At 40.5% G+C, this 13,831-nt stretch overlaps 1 pseudogene across 1 annotated transcript; it reads left to right on the forward strand.

Annotated features, from left to right (window-relative positions):
* The first annotated feature begins 4,670 nt into the window (after window positions 1–4,670).
* LOC308252750 (dematin-like) lies at window positions 4,671–12,279 on the forward strand (annotated as a pseudogene). The gene is made up of 3 exons: window positions 4,671–4,751; window positions 11,407–11,920; window positions 11,988–12,279. The product of its transcript is annotated as a dematin-like (transcript).
* The last annotated feature ends 1,552 nt before the right edge of the window (window positions 12,280–13,831 follow it).

The raw sequence follows: 13,831 nt of genomic DNA on the forward strand, positions 1-13,831 counted from the left end.
GCTTAGTGGATGTGGAACATGGATTTGGACCCAAGATTTTCAGAATACAATCGATTACACGATTCACCGCATCCAGGAAATAATAATAAACCACTGACAGGACATTCTTTCTCTTCCATACTTGATTTCTCATCCAGGCTGAAAGTGTCTGGAGGCATCTCTGATGCCTCCCCACTTTGGGTGCCATATTTAATAATCAAGTCCCGTAGTTCCACTGTCATGAATCTTTCAAATCAATTTCTTCCTTTCTATTCTCATTGCCACCACCATATTTCAGACTTACATTACCACAATCTGTTCTGTCACAATACAAGCTTCATGCTAATCAATCCTGAAAATGCCATCAGGTTAATCTTCATAAAATGCAATTCTAGACATGTCACTCACCTGCTCAAAATTTTCAACAGCTCCCTCCAATGCCTACAGAATAAAGTCTATACTTCTTGGTTTAGAATTCAAAGTGTCCCCTGTATCATAATTATTGCTGGATCTTTAGTTTCTGCTGAGGTGGTGGGACAATTTTTAACATGTATGCATATAAAGTGCATATAAAATACCTGCAACAGAAACTTACACATAGAATCATGTATTTATCCTTATAGATCCTATCATGACTCATATCTGCCTTTCTCAATTTCATCTATTATGTAATTATCAAAGAATTAGGCTCTCTTATTTTAATTGCCCCTGGAATGTAATATTCATTACTTTAGAAATGTTTCTATCGTGGCTTTTAAGAATTAAGTATTAGAGACAGTTTCTCAAAAGTAGCCATCACTGTTGATTCTACATTGTTGATATGAGACAAAGAAGAAAAGACATTCCATTACTTATTTTGCAGCATAAAATCCTTGAGATTGGAGTTTGACTCTAATTGTTAGTCCTCCTCAATCTACCTTTTTACTTCATTCTCCAATTTCTCAGTAACTTTGTATGAGCCAACGAATGTGTTGGCTTACTTCTGAATGAGCCCAATGATTGTGCTCTCTAACTTCCAGTCACAGAGAAATCAGATAAGAGAAAATAGTGCCAAGTAATATTTCCAAATACCATATTTGTCTGAACTAATTATTTTAAGTTACTGTGAGTTAGATTTTACTGCTGCATTAACAGTCCACCTATTCTGGGGTTGTTTATGTATGCAGCCACTCTCTGCACAGAGAAGGAATACAGGAGAGTCTCACATGGGTAATTTAGATGGGAGATCACTTATCAGGCCACTTGTGTTCTCTTTAGAACTAAAAATACTATTGGGGCCCCATAAATGTTAAATAGCACTAAGAATAATAATAACTAACCTCTTCGTAGTACATGCACTCCTGAGTGCATACACTTGAATTTTTCCCAATTACAATTCAAGAACATTACAGTTCCCTTTATGCAGGACCATTATTCAGGCTCTTCTGGAAATGTTTTATTCAGGTTGCACATCTCCACAATCTTTGATTTAGAATTCAGCTCTTTAATAATGAGTGGAAACTGGGGTCTGAAAGAGAAAAACACAATTTTCATAAATGATGAATGCTACAGGCACACATTGTCTTAATCTGAAAAAAAGAAAGAAAAAGACACACAAATGAAATGCTGAAACATTTCCCTAAACTGCTTAAATGCTTGAAATAGAAAACAAAGAAAAAGGCAAATTATAATACAATACAACTTTATTTTTAAATATCTGTGATCACATCTGTGACATTGCACATAATACATAACAACATCAAAAATGGGCTGAAAGCATGTTAGTGGTCTTCTCTAGGCACGTGTGCAACCCAAAGTAGGCATGCATTATGAGTATAAGAACAAAATAGGAATACCCATTTTTGTGTGTGGAGATGGTTGCTGTTACTGTTATTGTTGACTAGAGGCCCAGTGCACGAAATTCGTGCACGGGTGTGTGTGTGTTCCTCAGCAAAGCCTGCACTCTCTCCAATCAGGGACCCCTCGAGGGATGTCTGACTGCCCTTTTAGGCCAGATCCCAGTGGGCCTCACAATCCAGGACTGCTGGCTCCCAACTGCTCACCTGCATACCTTCCTGATTGCTCCTAACTGCTTCTGCCTGCCAGCCTAATCACCCCCTAACCACTCCCCTGCCAGCCTGATTGATGCCTAACTGCTCCCCTGCCAGCCTGGTCACCCCTAACTGCCCTCCCCTGCAGGCCTGGTCACCCCTAACTGCTCTCCTCTGCAGGCCTGGTCACCCCTAACTGCCCTCCCCTGCAGGCCTGGTCACCCCTAACTGCCCTCCCCTGCAGGCTTGATCGCCCCCAACTGCCCTCCCTTGCAGACCTGGTCCCTCCCAACTGCCCTCCCCTGCTGGCCATCTTGTGGTGGCCATCTTGTGTCCACATGGGGGCAGCCATCTTGTGTGTTGGAGTGATGGTCAATCTGCATATTACTCTTTTATTAGCTAGGATAGAGGCCTGGTGCATGGGTGGGGGCCAGCTGGTTTGTCCTGAAGGGTGTCCTGGATCAGGGTGGGGGTTCCCTTGGGGCGTGGGGCGGCCTGGGCGAGGGGCCTGTGGTGGTTTGCAGGCCGGCCATGCCCCCTGGTGACCCAAGCGGAGGCCCTGGTATCTGGGGTATATTTATCTTCTACAATTGAAACTTTGTAGCCTGGAGCGGAGCCAAGCCTTCTGCTTGCTCCGTGGCGGCAGCCATTTCTATTGGGATTTATGTATCTTCTATAATTGAAACTTTGTAGCCTTAAGCGGAGGCCTGGGTCGGCCAGGGTGTGCAGAAAGCTTGGCTTCCTCCATCGCCGGGGGCAACCCTAGCCTCCTGCTCTTCCCAGCTCCGTGGCTGCCGCCATTTCTGTTTGGATTTATGTATCTTCTATCATTGAAACTTTGTAGCCTTGAGTGGAGGCCTAGGCGGGCAAGGGCAGGCGGAAAGCTTGTCTTCCTCCATTGCCGGGGAAACCCAAGCCTCCCTCCTGCTCTCTGTGGTGGTAGCCATCTTGGTTGGGTTTATTTGCATATTCGCTCGGAATGGCTGGTGGGCATGGCTGGTGGGCGTGGCTTGTGGGTGTAGTGGAGTGAGGGTTAATTTGCATATTACTCTTTTATTAGATAGGATAATACAGAAAAAGGCCTGACCTCTATAGGACAGCTCTGCTCTACCCATACCTAGGCTGTAGTTTACTCTCGTTCATACCTGAGGACAGTTGGAGCAACCTTTCAAGAACCACTGGTATAATGAGATCTGCTGTGTTTATCCCCAGCTCAGGGAGTTGGGGCAACTCATTGTGTGATTCTTCTCCTTTTAACCAGGAAGCAGGCTGTTTTGCTTCTCCTCCTTTGTAAACTCAAGTCTAGCACATATCTACCTGGCCATTCTTAGAAGAAATGGACATAAACACAGCAAGTACTGGAGCATCTGAGCACTGTAAGTTCAGAGTGCTTTGAGTGGCCTGCTGAGGCAATGGGGAACTCAGAGCAGAATGACTGAGTGTTAAAAGAGGAGAGGAAGGACTCGACAGGTACAGATGCAATGTCACAAGTGTCTGAGTGGCGAAATCTGCCAACCCAGCAATGCCTAGCCCAGGAAATAGGATGCATTTAGAACCACCTATTTTTAAATGACCACCATGACAAAAGCTGTTAAGAACAGTATTAAACAGGTGTGTGCTATCCGTGATTGCATTTGGATCTCCCAACTTAGTGGTGACAGTAGAACTAATGACTGAGACAGATAAAGTGGCATACTTCCTGCATGGATTAGGATTCTGTACAAAAGCCAAAATAAAGTGCTGCACACCTGCCACATTTGAGAAAACATAGTCATAATTCCTAAGATGCTTATCTAAACGTTCTGGCCTTAAATTCCCAAATGGATCAACTTGAAAAGATTTCAGATATTAGTTTCTGTAATAGCTCAGATATTTTAAAACATCACAAAAACTTCTGTAGACAGATATCAGATCCAAGTATCTCAGTCAGGTCAGATTCAAAATTACTTTTGCTCTGACTCCTGCATGTGTGAGCTGATAAGATCGCTGACATGCATTAATTACTATAAAATGAAACTAAACAATGACACAGAATGAATAAAATACTGGTTTAAAACATCCCTTGTTTAAAAATATCCCTTGTTCCAATGCTCTTCACTTTAATTAGTTAAATTTAAAAATATCTACGTATACTCTATTTGGCAAGTGAGATAAAACCTTGCAGAATGCTTTGAAATGTCCCCTTAGAATTTTGTTATTTTATAAACACTATCTTCTCCTCCTTTGTTTCTAATATATAAGTAAACATGTAATTGAAAAGCATCTCAGCTCAGCATTTCAAAAAATCCTCAGCTCTATTCAAGATATGCATAATACTGTGTAAAATGATAAATAAGCACTAGCCCATATAATAAAAAACATATTCTATGAGTTGAAATTATAAATTATATAGTTAGAAAAATACAAATATAATATATACAGAATTAAATGCCATAAGAAAAATAGAAAATAACTGACAGAGTGATAATTTTTATTTTTTATGTTTTCTAAAGTTGAAGGCATTATTGAGACATGTCTTGGACAAATGAATAAATTTCAACAGAAATAAATGGTAAAGCCTCTTCAGAAAAAGAGAATAGTTGGAGTAATATTGAAATAGACTAATAAAATTAAGTTATCTTTGTACGTAAGTCAGGGAGCTCAGTTTACCTGGAATGAAGGATGCATAAAGAAAATCCAAAGGGCAATAGGAATAAGATCACAGAAGCCTTTAGCCATATTAATGAGAATGAAATGTGCGCTGTAAGCTGTGGAGAATAAATAACATGCATTTTTTACTAATTTATTTTATTATTTATTTGAGTAATACATAACATAACATTGGAAAATATCTATATTCTATACTAATAAAAGGGTAATATGCTAATTAGACCAGATATCTTCCAGACATCTTTCCAGATGTCCTTCCGGACAAAGCCACAGTGGCGGGGGCTGAGGCAGAGGTGGTTAGGGGTGACCAGGCCAGCAGGGGAAAGCAGTTATGGCAGATAGGGGAGACCAGGCCGGCAGGGGAGGGTAGTTGGGGTGACCAGGCAGGCAGGCAGAGTGGTTGGGGGCAATCAGGCAGGCAGGCAGGTGAGCGGTTAGGAGCCAGTGGTCCAGGATTGTGAGAGGGAGGTCCAACTGCCAGTTTAGGGATTGGACATCCCCCGAGGTGTACCGGAATTGAAAGGGTGCAGGCCGGGCTGAGGGGGACCTCCCCCCCCTTGTGCACAAATTTCGTGCACCGACCTTCTAGTATATATATATAAAAGGCTAAGTGACCAACCCTCCATCCATCTGACCATCCGACCAACTGGCTGGTACATATGATGCACACTGGCAATTTAAAAATAAACATTGACTCATGCATATGCAATACCTATAAAGCTCTTGCTGGCGCCAATCGTATGCATGTGTTTCGATCTGTCATTGTCAATCATGAATTTGGTTGTTTTTGTTGACATTCTGAAGCTGAAAGAAAGCAGCGCTGTCGACAGAATATGTCTGAAGACCAACTATTGGCACAACATTTATATCATGTTTTTGTTATTTTTATATCATATTAAAATATTAAAATATTTCTTCTAATTAATTTCCTTTCAATGTGCATGAATCCATGCACCAGGCCACTAGTATTAAATACTGCATGATCTCTCACCATGGTTAACATTTTAATGTGTGTCACTTTAAAAGAAATGTTTATAGCCCTAGACAGTTTGGCTCAGTGGATAGAGCTTCGGCCTGTGGACAGCAGAGCTTGATTCTGGTCAAGGGCACGTACCTTGGTTGCAGGTTCCTCTCCAGCCCAGGCCCTAGTCAGGGCTTGTGCAGGAGGCAAGCAATCAATGTATTTCTCTAACATTGATATTTCTCTCTGTCTTTCCCTCTCTCTTCCACTCTCCCTAAAAATCAATTGAAAAATATCGAGTAAGGTTTAAAAAAAAACAAAAATAAAAGAAATTTTTACAAAATGAGATCATACTGAGCATCATGTTACTCGCTTTTTAAATTATATATATATATATATATATATATATATATATATATATATATATATATAAAAGGCTAAGCAACTGTCCAACCAATCAGCCGGTACCTATGACACGCACTGACTACCAGGGGGCAGACCAGGCTGAGGGACCCCACCTGCCAGAGGGACCCTGCTCACTACACAGACACCATTCAAGCCACAGTGCCACCCCAGGTGCAGCTGGCCAGGGAAGGACCATGGTGGTTGGCTCCAGGGCGTGTCCGGCCCATCTCACACAGTCCCGCCCTGCTGGCCACCTTCTAATTAATTTCCTTTCAATGTGCACGAATCTGTGCACCAGGGCACTAGTATACAATAAAAGTCCTTACATAACATACTTTTCTTCATCTTTCCTTTAAAGAACTACATAAATTTTATAAATTGAGTGTATCCTAACTTATGTAACAATTCCTGTATTATTGAATATTTAGATTGCTTTATATTATTATTGAACAAATATAACAAAAACAAATATTTAGTATTTTCTAGATACTTTACATAAAATAGACTAATTACCTCCTCCCTTGGGACTTAACATTTTGGACTTACAATAACATCTTTTTGTACATGCATCTATCTTTATCATTGATTTACTTATATCTTTACAATAAATTCTGAATGCAAAATTCAATCCCAAAAGAAGTAAATGTTTTTAAGGGTATTGATGCATACCCATAAGCTGTGTATGAGAATATATTTCTCCCATATCTCTGATAACATGGAGTATTACCAAACTTTTTGGCCTTTGCAAAAAATGATGTACATTACACAGTTTTATAATGTATGCTTTTACTTTGCTAGTGATTTTAAACATTTTCATTTTTACTGTTATTGATTATTATTTTGCATATATGAAATACCTTTTTATTCCTTTGACATAAAGATTTTACTTGTATTTCCCATTTGTGACATTTCATTATAAATTAAGAAAATGCTTTGTTAGGCATATTTTTTTTCAAAAAATTTCCCCAATTTTCCACATACATGTATTTTTCTTAACTTCTTGTAAATTTTGCTAGAGAGCTTTATAAAGATTTTTAGCTTTTGATAATGTTTTTAAATTACTTATTATTGTCAATGGTTACACAATTTACACATGGTTTCCTCTAGTATTATAAAATGTTTTTTACATTTAACCCCTTAACCAATTTATGCTTTGTAATGTAAAAATCAAATTTGCTTTGCAAGAGGTGAGCCTCCTATCTCCATACCATTAATTAACAAGTCCACCATTATTCCTCAATTATTTTTCTCAAATAATAAGTTTTTCTAAATAAATATCTTCTCTCTCTAAACTATAAGATGCAAACATTTTTAAAATAGTTTTTTAAAACCATTTTTTCCATAAGCTGCTCTAAATACCTAAGTAAATGCTGTTTAGTATTAAGAAAGTAGCTTCTCATTTATTACTGATGTAAGAGAATTCTGAAGCTCTCTCCTATTTTATTACTAAAAGATGATGCTTTTAAAAGCCAATTTTTAATTCTAAAGATCTTACTTTCTTATATCCATAACCTATTTCATTTTCTTATGTGAATATACTGGCCAGATCTTTTAATGAGTTGTAACAATAAAAAGACAGTAGCTGCTTATAGGTAATATTTCTAATTGTATTTTAAATTCCATGCTAACTCATTTATTACTTCTCAATAAAAATTCAAGTGAGTATTAAACAACTAGAACTCTGTGGCTAACCATTGATTACTCTGTGAATTATCTAGTTAAAACACAGAGTCTTAATTGTTATACTTAATAATTGCACTATTTATAATCTAAGTTGTTTACTATCTGAGGTTTAACTCAGAGAATTGATTAAATTGGGTAACTCCTCTCTTAGATGGAAGCAATAACCTTCAATGGAATGCTAACTACCTCTGAGAATTGTGTTTAACTCAGACTCTCATTGCCATAGGCAGAAGTAATTGATTTTAGGCTGGGTGAACTGGTTCTTAATACATATGCCCACGGGGAGAATGTCATTTTAATAACATGCTTCTATAAGGCACATCCTACTTAAAACAGAAGGTTTCCCCTTTGTCTTCATGAGCAAAAACTAAAGGAGCCCTGTTAGCCCTTATGTTCAGAGTAAACAACTATGAAGTAATGCAATACTGAGTCAGCAGTCTGCAAGGTATCTCTTTGCCAATTCAGCTACCTAATTTCTTTTTTCTTCAGCTATAGCTTTCCTAGAAAAATACATCCATGTTTAACATTCTTTAATACCGCTAATTACTGTACTTAAATCTGCTTGTATTGGTCCTTTGGCAGTTGTTCTCTTGATTTTATGATCTATTATTGTGCTCTGCTACCGCTATGTGACAACTTTAAAAAGTATTCAAATAACTGGAAATTGTGGAGGGAAGATACTATAATAAACAACTTCATCTCAGAGATTAAGGCAAAAAAAAATACAAAGTATCTTAAAAATAATCACTGATTAAGCAGTCAATTTCAGATTATTCACAGATTTTACCCAATGGAATATAAACCTTTAAAATTGCTCAAGACTAGCAACTGAGTAGTGGGAAAAACTGTTTACATATCTATTTCTACTCACATCTATATACCATCCTTTAAAATTTCTAAGTTTGGTGTATGTTTTCTAACTCACATAATATAATCATTAATATCATATATTATGTTACAATTTTTATGAATACATAAATGTTCATATATTTAGGCCTAAACTACCTGTATAACAATGTTAAAATTATGCAACCTAATTTACAACCCATTGTTCTTACTGTGTAGTATCTACCATGTTTCCCTGAAAATAAGACAGTGTCTTATATTAATTTTTGCCCCAAAGACACGCTAGGTCTTATTTTCAGGGGATGTCTTATTTTTCCATGAAGAAGAATACAGTACACATTTATTGTTAAATGAAAATAAAGGAAATTTATTACATGTATACAGTACGGTAGTACAGTAGTTGTCAACACAAACCAGACAAACTGTGAATCCTACAGTATCAAGAATTTACTCATTTATTCAATGACAATCATGTCATCATCTTCTGGAACATCATCATAACAATCCAATTCCTGAATTTCCTGGTGAATTCCTTGTGACTCCATTTCTTTCAGAATCAGTGGACCAAATCTCTCATGTTTAGCAATAGCACTGTCTTTAAATGAGTACTTCTTGTCAAGGTAGCCTGCTCGCAGTGCATTTGCAATACAACTGTCAGTGATATTCTCCCATGAATTTTTCACCCAAGTCACAACTTCTTGCAGTTTAGGTTTCACAAAGTTTCCACGCTGATTTCTCTCCATTCTATTTTCAATGTAGTCATTAATTTCCATGCGCAAATTGTCTTTGAATGGCTTGTTTATTGCAATATCAAGAGTCTAGAGATAGGCCGTCATTCCTGCGGGAATCATTATCTGATCTATTTTTCTTTCGTGAAGAAATGTCTTCATGTTTTTAGTGCAGTGAGTGCTGGCTGCATCCCAGACCAGCAGACCTCTTTGGCTCCCTCGCATAACAAGCGGCAGCATTAAATCGACCCACTTCCTTATAACTGTTTGTGTGGCCCAGGCTTTTTCAGTTTTAAGAATAAAAATGTCCAAAACACGTTCAATCTTTTCCTTCTTGCCCTTAGAAATGATTAAAGGTGGGATTTTAGTGCCATCCAGACGAATTGCCAAAATACAGGAAACACGTGCACTTTCGTAAGCAGTGGAGGGAATGTACGCTAAGGAGGCACCCCGCTGTTCAATTGTTGTTTGAGATGATTGGCCCATAAACACTGCAGTTTCATCCATAGCAATCATGTTGGAAAGATTGTATTTAGAGAAGTCAGCATCATCAATAAAGGACTTGAATGCAAGTGCTCGATTAATAACTTGAGTATCTTCCAACCTAAACAATGTTGTAGATCTTCTTAAAGACAGTTCACTTCGCTGAAGGAAATTATCCAGCCAGTGTTGTGATGCTTTGAAGTCTTCAGGGGCTATGTCAAACTGTGGTGCCATTGCAAGGGCAAATTCTTGAATCTGAGCCCTATTCACAACCAAAGCCTTTGCTCTCCTGTCAACAACCCATTCACAGATCAGGTCTTCCAGCTCGGAAAATAATGGTTGCCGACCTGATCCACACTTGCGCTTTTTAGCATTTCCCTTGTCCACTTGTTCAGTGAGGTTACCATACTCTGCTCGCCATTTTCGGACCAATCGGATACTCAACATCTTCTCTTTGCAGAAAGCAGTAAGATTTTGTCCCCAAGAGTCTTCCACGCTTCCTTTCTTGTACTCCACGGAGTAGCTTTTTCTTTTTGCGCTCATTTCTAGGGGTAAAAAAAAAAGGAATGGGGGTATCAAGGTGGTGGGAGGGGGATCACTCAAAATGACACAGGGGGGATCAGAGGCGGGAATCAAAATGGCACAGGAGAATCAGAGCGGGATTACCATTTTAGTAACTCCTTTTGATCCTCCTGTGTCATTTTGATTGTCCCCTCTGATCCTCCTGTGTCATTTTGATTGTCCCCTCTGATCCTCCTGTGTCATTTTGATTGCCCCCTCTGATCCTCCTGTGTCATTTTAAGTGATCCCCTCCCCCCACCCCCGTGCCACTGAACACCTTCAACCAGACATCCCCCCTACCCCTTTATCAGACATTTACCCCCTGGGGCCTGCCTGGGGACTGTCACTGGGCTTGCTGGGGCCTGGATCTGGGCTGGAGCAGGGTCTGCCACTGACTGAGAACCTTCAGTCATCATGAAGGCGGCCGTGAGCATCAGGTAGTGTCACCAGAGACAGACCAGCACTCACCACCTTTGCCGCGTCCCGTCCGCTCTAATCCTCCTGTTCTTCTACATGCATCTGCGAAAGTCTCCTCCTTTCTCCCTCCCCGTGCTCACCGCTCACTCTGACCTCCGCTCCACCTCCACACAGCAGTGACGTCAGGACTCCGCGTAACGTCACTGGTTGCTAGACGCCAGTCGGGGCGGCCCTAGCGACCAGTTTACGGTAAATTAATTTTCATTCTGAGACAGAGCCTGAGGCCTTATTTTCGGGGGATGCCTTATATTTCACTCAGAAGGAAACCTGTAAGTAGGTCTTATTTTCGGAGGATGTTTTATTTTCGGGGAAACACGGTAGTTTACAAAACCCCAAATATAGACTACTTTACAGGCATGTGTAAAATAATCGTTTTAAAAAATAGTAGCTTAAAACTTTTCAAATCATGGCTGGTATTATATACCATTAAAATAATTTTCACAAGCTGTAATTTCTCTCAAACTTTTCTGGTGGTGACCTTGCTTATTTTACTAATACATGATATACAGATTAAAAATTTTTAATGTTTAAAAAAATATTAGGTATGCATTAATTCTAATGTCAGTTGAAAAATAGAGCTAGCACACAAACTCCATGGAATTAGGTGTTGGGCTATAAGGACTTGGCCATCATCCCCAAGGTCAAGGCCATCCTGGACATAGAGTGCCTGACCCCATGATCTACAAGCCTCACTTTACCTATTCCTTCCTGGAACACATGGTCCCCTGGAACCATCTCCCAGGCTTCAGCCCTAAAAACCAGTTGGACCCACTGGACCAGCCTGCCCCATTTCTACCATCCTGAAATAACCTGCCCAAATTCCAACATCTACAAGAAGCCACCCATCCACAACAGAACGTCCATGGGAGGCAGCCCTCAGAGCAGGCCTTTCATGGAGGACCTCATCATGGAGTCATGCAAGTTCCCTACAGCCTAGCCCCCTGACCCAAACAACCAACCAAGACTGAAAGTAACTACTGGCCATGCCCCCCATTGCTGGCCATTTCAGAGACAGAATGGAGGAAGCAGAAGGCATCTCAGAGGGAGGCAGAGGAGGAAAATAATGATTCCAGAGAGGAGTTGAAGACTCTCATTGGAGTGTCAGAGACAGGAACTCAGTAAAGATATTACTTTCTTATATATATAACCTATTTTTATCACATGTTATCCAGTGATGAAAACAACGTAAAAATAACCATCATCTTTACAACTTCGGAAAGATGACCTTGAAAGAAGTGATGGAAACGTTATTGCCTCTCTGGAGGAAAACCTGCTCTCTGCCTGACCAGACACTCTTAGACCTCCTTAAACCCAAGACGTCTAAGTCTTCTCTGCACCTGCAGCAAAAACCAATTATAGTCCACAGACTTCAGCCCATGAGGAGTGAGACTGGAAGCAAAGCCTGTATATCTATCCCTATGAAATGCTGGTTCTGACTAATAAGGGGTGAACCAAGTTGTCTCCGGTGTGGATCTGATGAAGCTTTAGAGCAGTGGTTCTCAACCTTTTTAATGCAGCGACCCTTTAATACAGTTCCTCATGTTGTGGTGACCCCCAACCATAAAATTATTTTCGTTGCTACTTCATAACTGTAATTTTGCTACTGTTATGAATCGTAATGTAAATATCTGTGTTTTCCGATGGTCTTAGGCGACCCTGATAGCAGTTCTCAACCTGTGGGTCGCGACAACATGAGGAACTGTATTAAAGGGTCGCGGCATTAAAAAGGTTGAGAACCACTGCTTTAGAGGTATCTGTCAGCAGAAAACTCAAGGTTATTTTCCGTGTCTCCTGAAAAGTTTAACAAGCTGGCTCTGTGGAGGCAAAGCAAACTCAAGAAAAAGACTTCTCTTCTAATTACCCTCTTCATGACTAACCACCAGTGGAGCTGGGATCACTTTCCCCAAAGAATCCTCTTCCCCTGGCAAACTGAGACTGATCATCTCTTGGGGGAGCAGGGAGGTGGAGCATAGATGGGGTTGGCTTCATTCCCCAGGTGGAGGGGGAGCCAAAACAGTCCTATGGTTATGGGACATGGACTTCCTTCCCCGTGATGGGGTTGGCTCATTCTCTCATCCCTGGTCCTCACTGCACAGGACCAACCCAGTCAGGACTCCAGCACACACAGAGTTAATGTTTGTGTTCTCTCCTAGCCCCTCACCCTCACATGAAGGTCCCTAGAAGAGAGTGAAAAGAAATGGCACTTAGTGGTCAGGCCTCTCAGCTCTCTGGAGCAATGAGTAGGTGAGAGTGGGAAACAGCCAGGAACCCTCGGTGCACTCAAGCATACCTCCTCACCTCAGATTTGGCAGCTTCTCCTGCAACCTAGCCTCCTGATTCTCATAATCTAGCAGGAGCAGGCTCTATCTAGCTCAGGCCCCAGCAGGGAGGCCATTCTTCCCTCTAGCTCATCCTGTTTCCAAGTGTAACTCCCAAGCTTCAAAGCATCTTGCTCCAGCCCTGTGGCTCCCCCAGAAGACTTGGTTTAGAGTGAGGATGCCACCTATTAAAAAACCCCAGCCCACCATCATCCTCCAGGCAAAATCACCTAGAATTTTACTTTCTAGCACCAACCCAGGTACTGGGCAGAACATAAGCCTTTAGATTCCCTTGAGTGGGATCAAGAGGCCAAGCTACAAGGACATTTCTGAGTGTCCCAGCTACGAGGTTCTGCCCATACCCATGCATTCCCACAACACACTCTAAAGAATATAATATATTGGGTGTACCCCTGCTCTCCTCACCTATCTCTGCCCTACCTTTTTTTTCTACAAATACATATGTGTATATAATTATATATATAAATTTGGGGGGGAAATGTTCCTGCCCAGACCCTTTCCATTATGTGTATGATAATGCTGAAGCGGGGGACTCTGCTTGGAATTCAAGATTGCATTGGGTTCCCCCTCTTATAGATATACACTGAGTGGCCAGATTATTGATCTCTGAACTCATAATAATCTGGCCACTCGGTGTATATCCAATATAATAAAAGGCTAATATGCAAATTGTCCCCTCGACCAGGAGTT

This window comes from Plecotus auritus (assembly GCF_963455305.1).
Source record: "Plecotus auritus genome assembly, chromosome: 7".
In the NCBI taxonomy this organism is placed as follows: Eukaryota; Metazoa; Chordata; class Mammalia; order Chiroptera; family Vespertilionidae; genus Plecotus; species Plecotus auritus.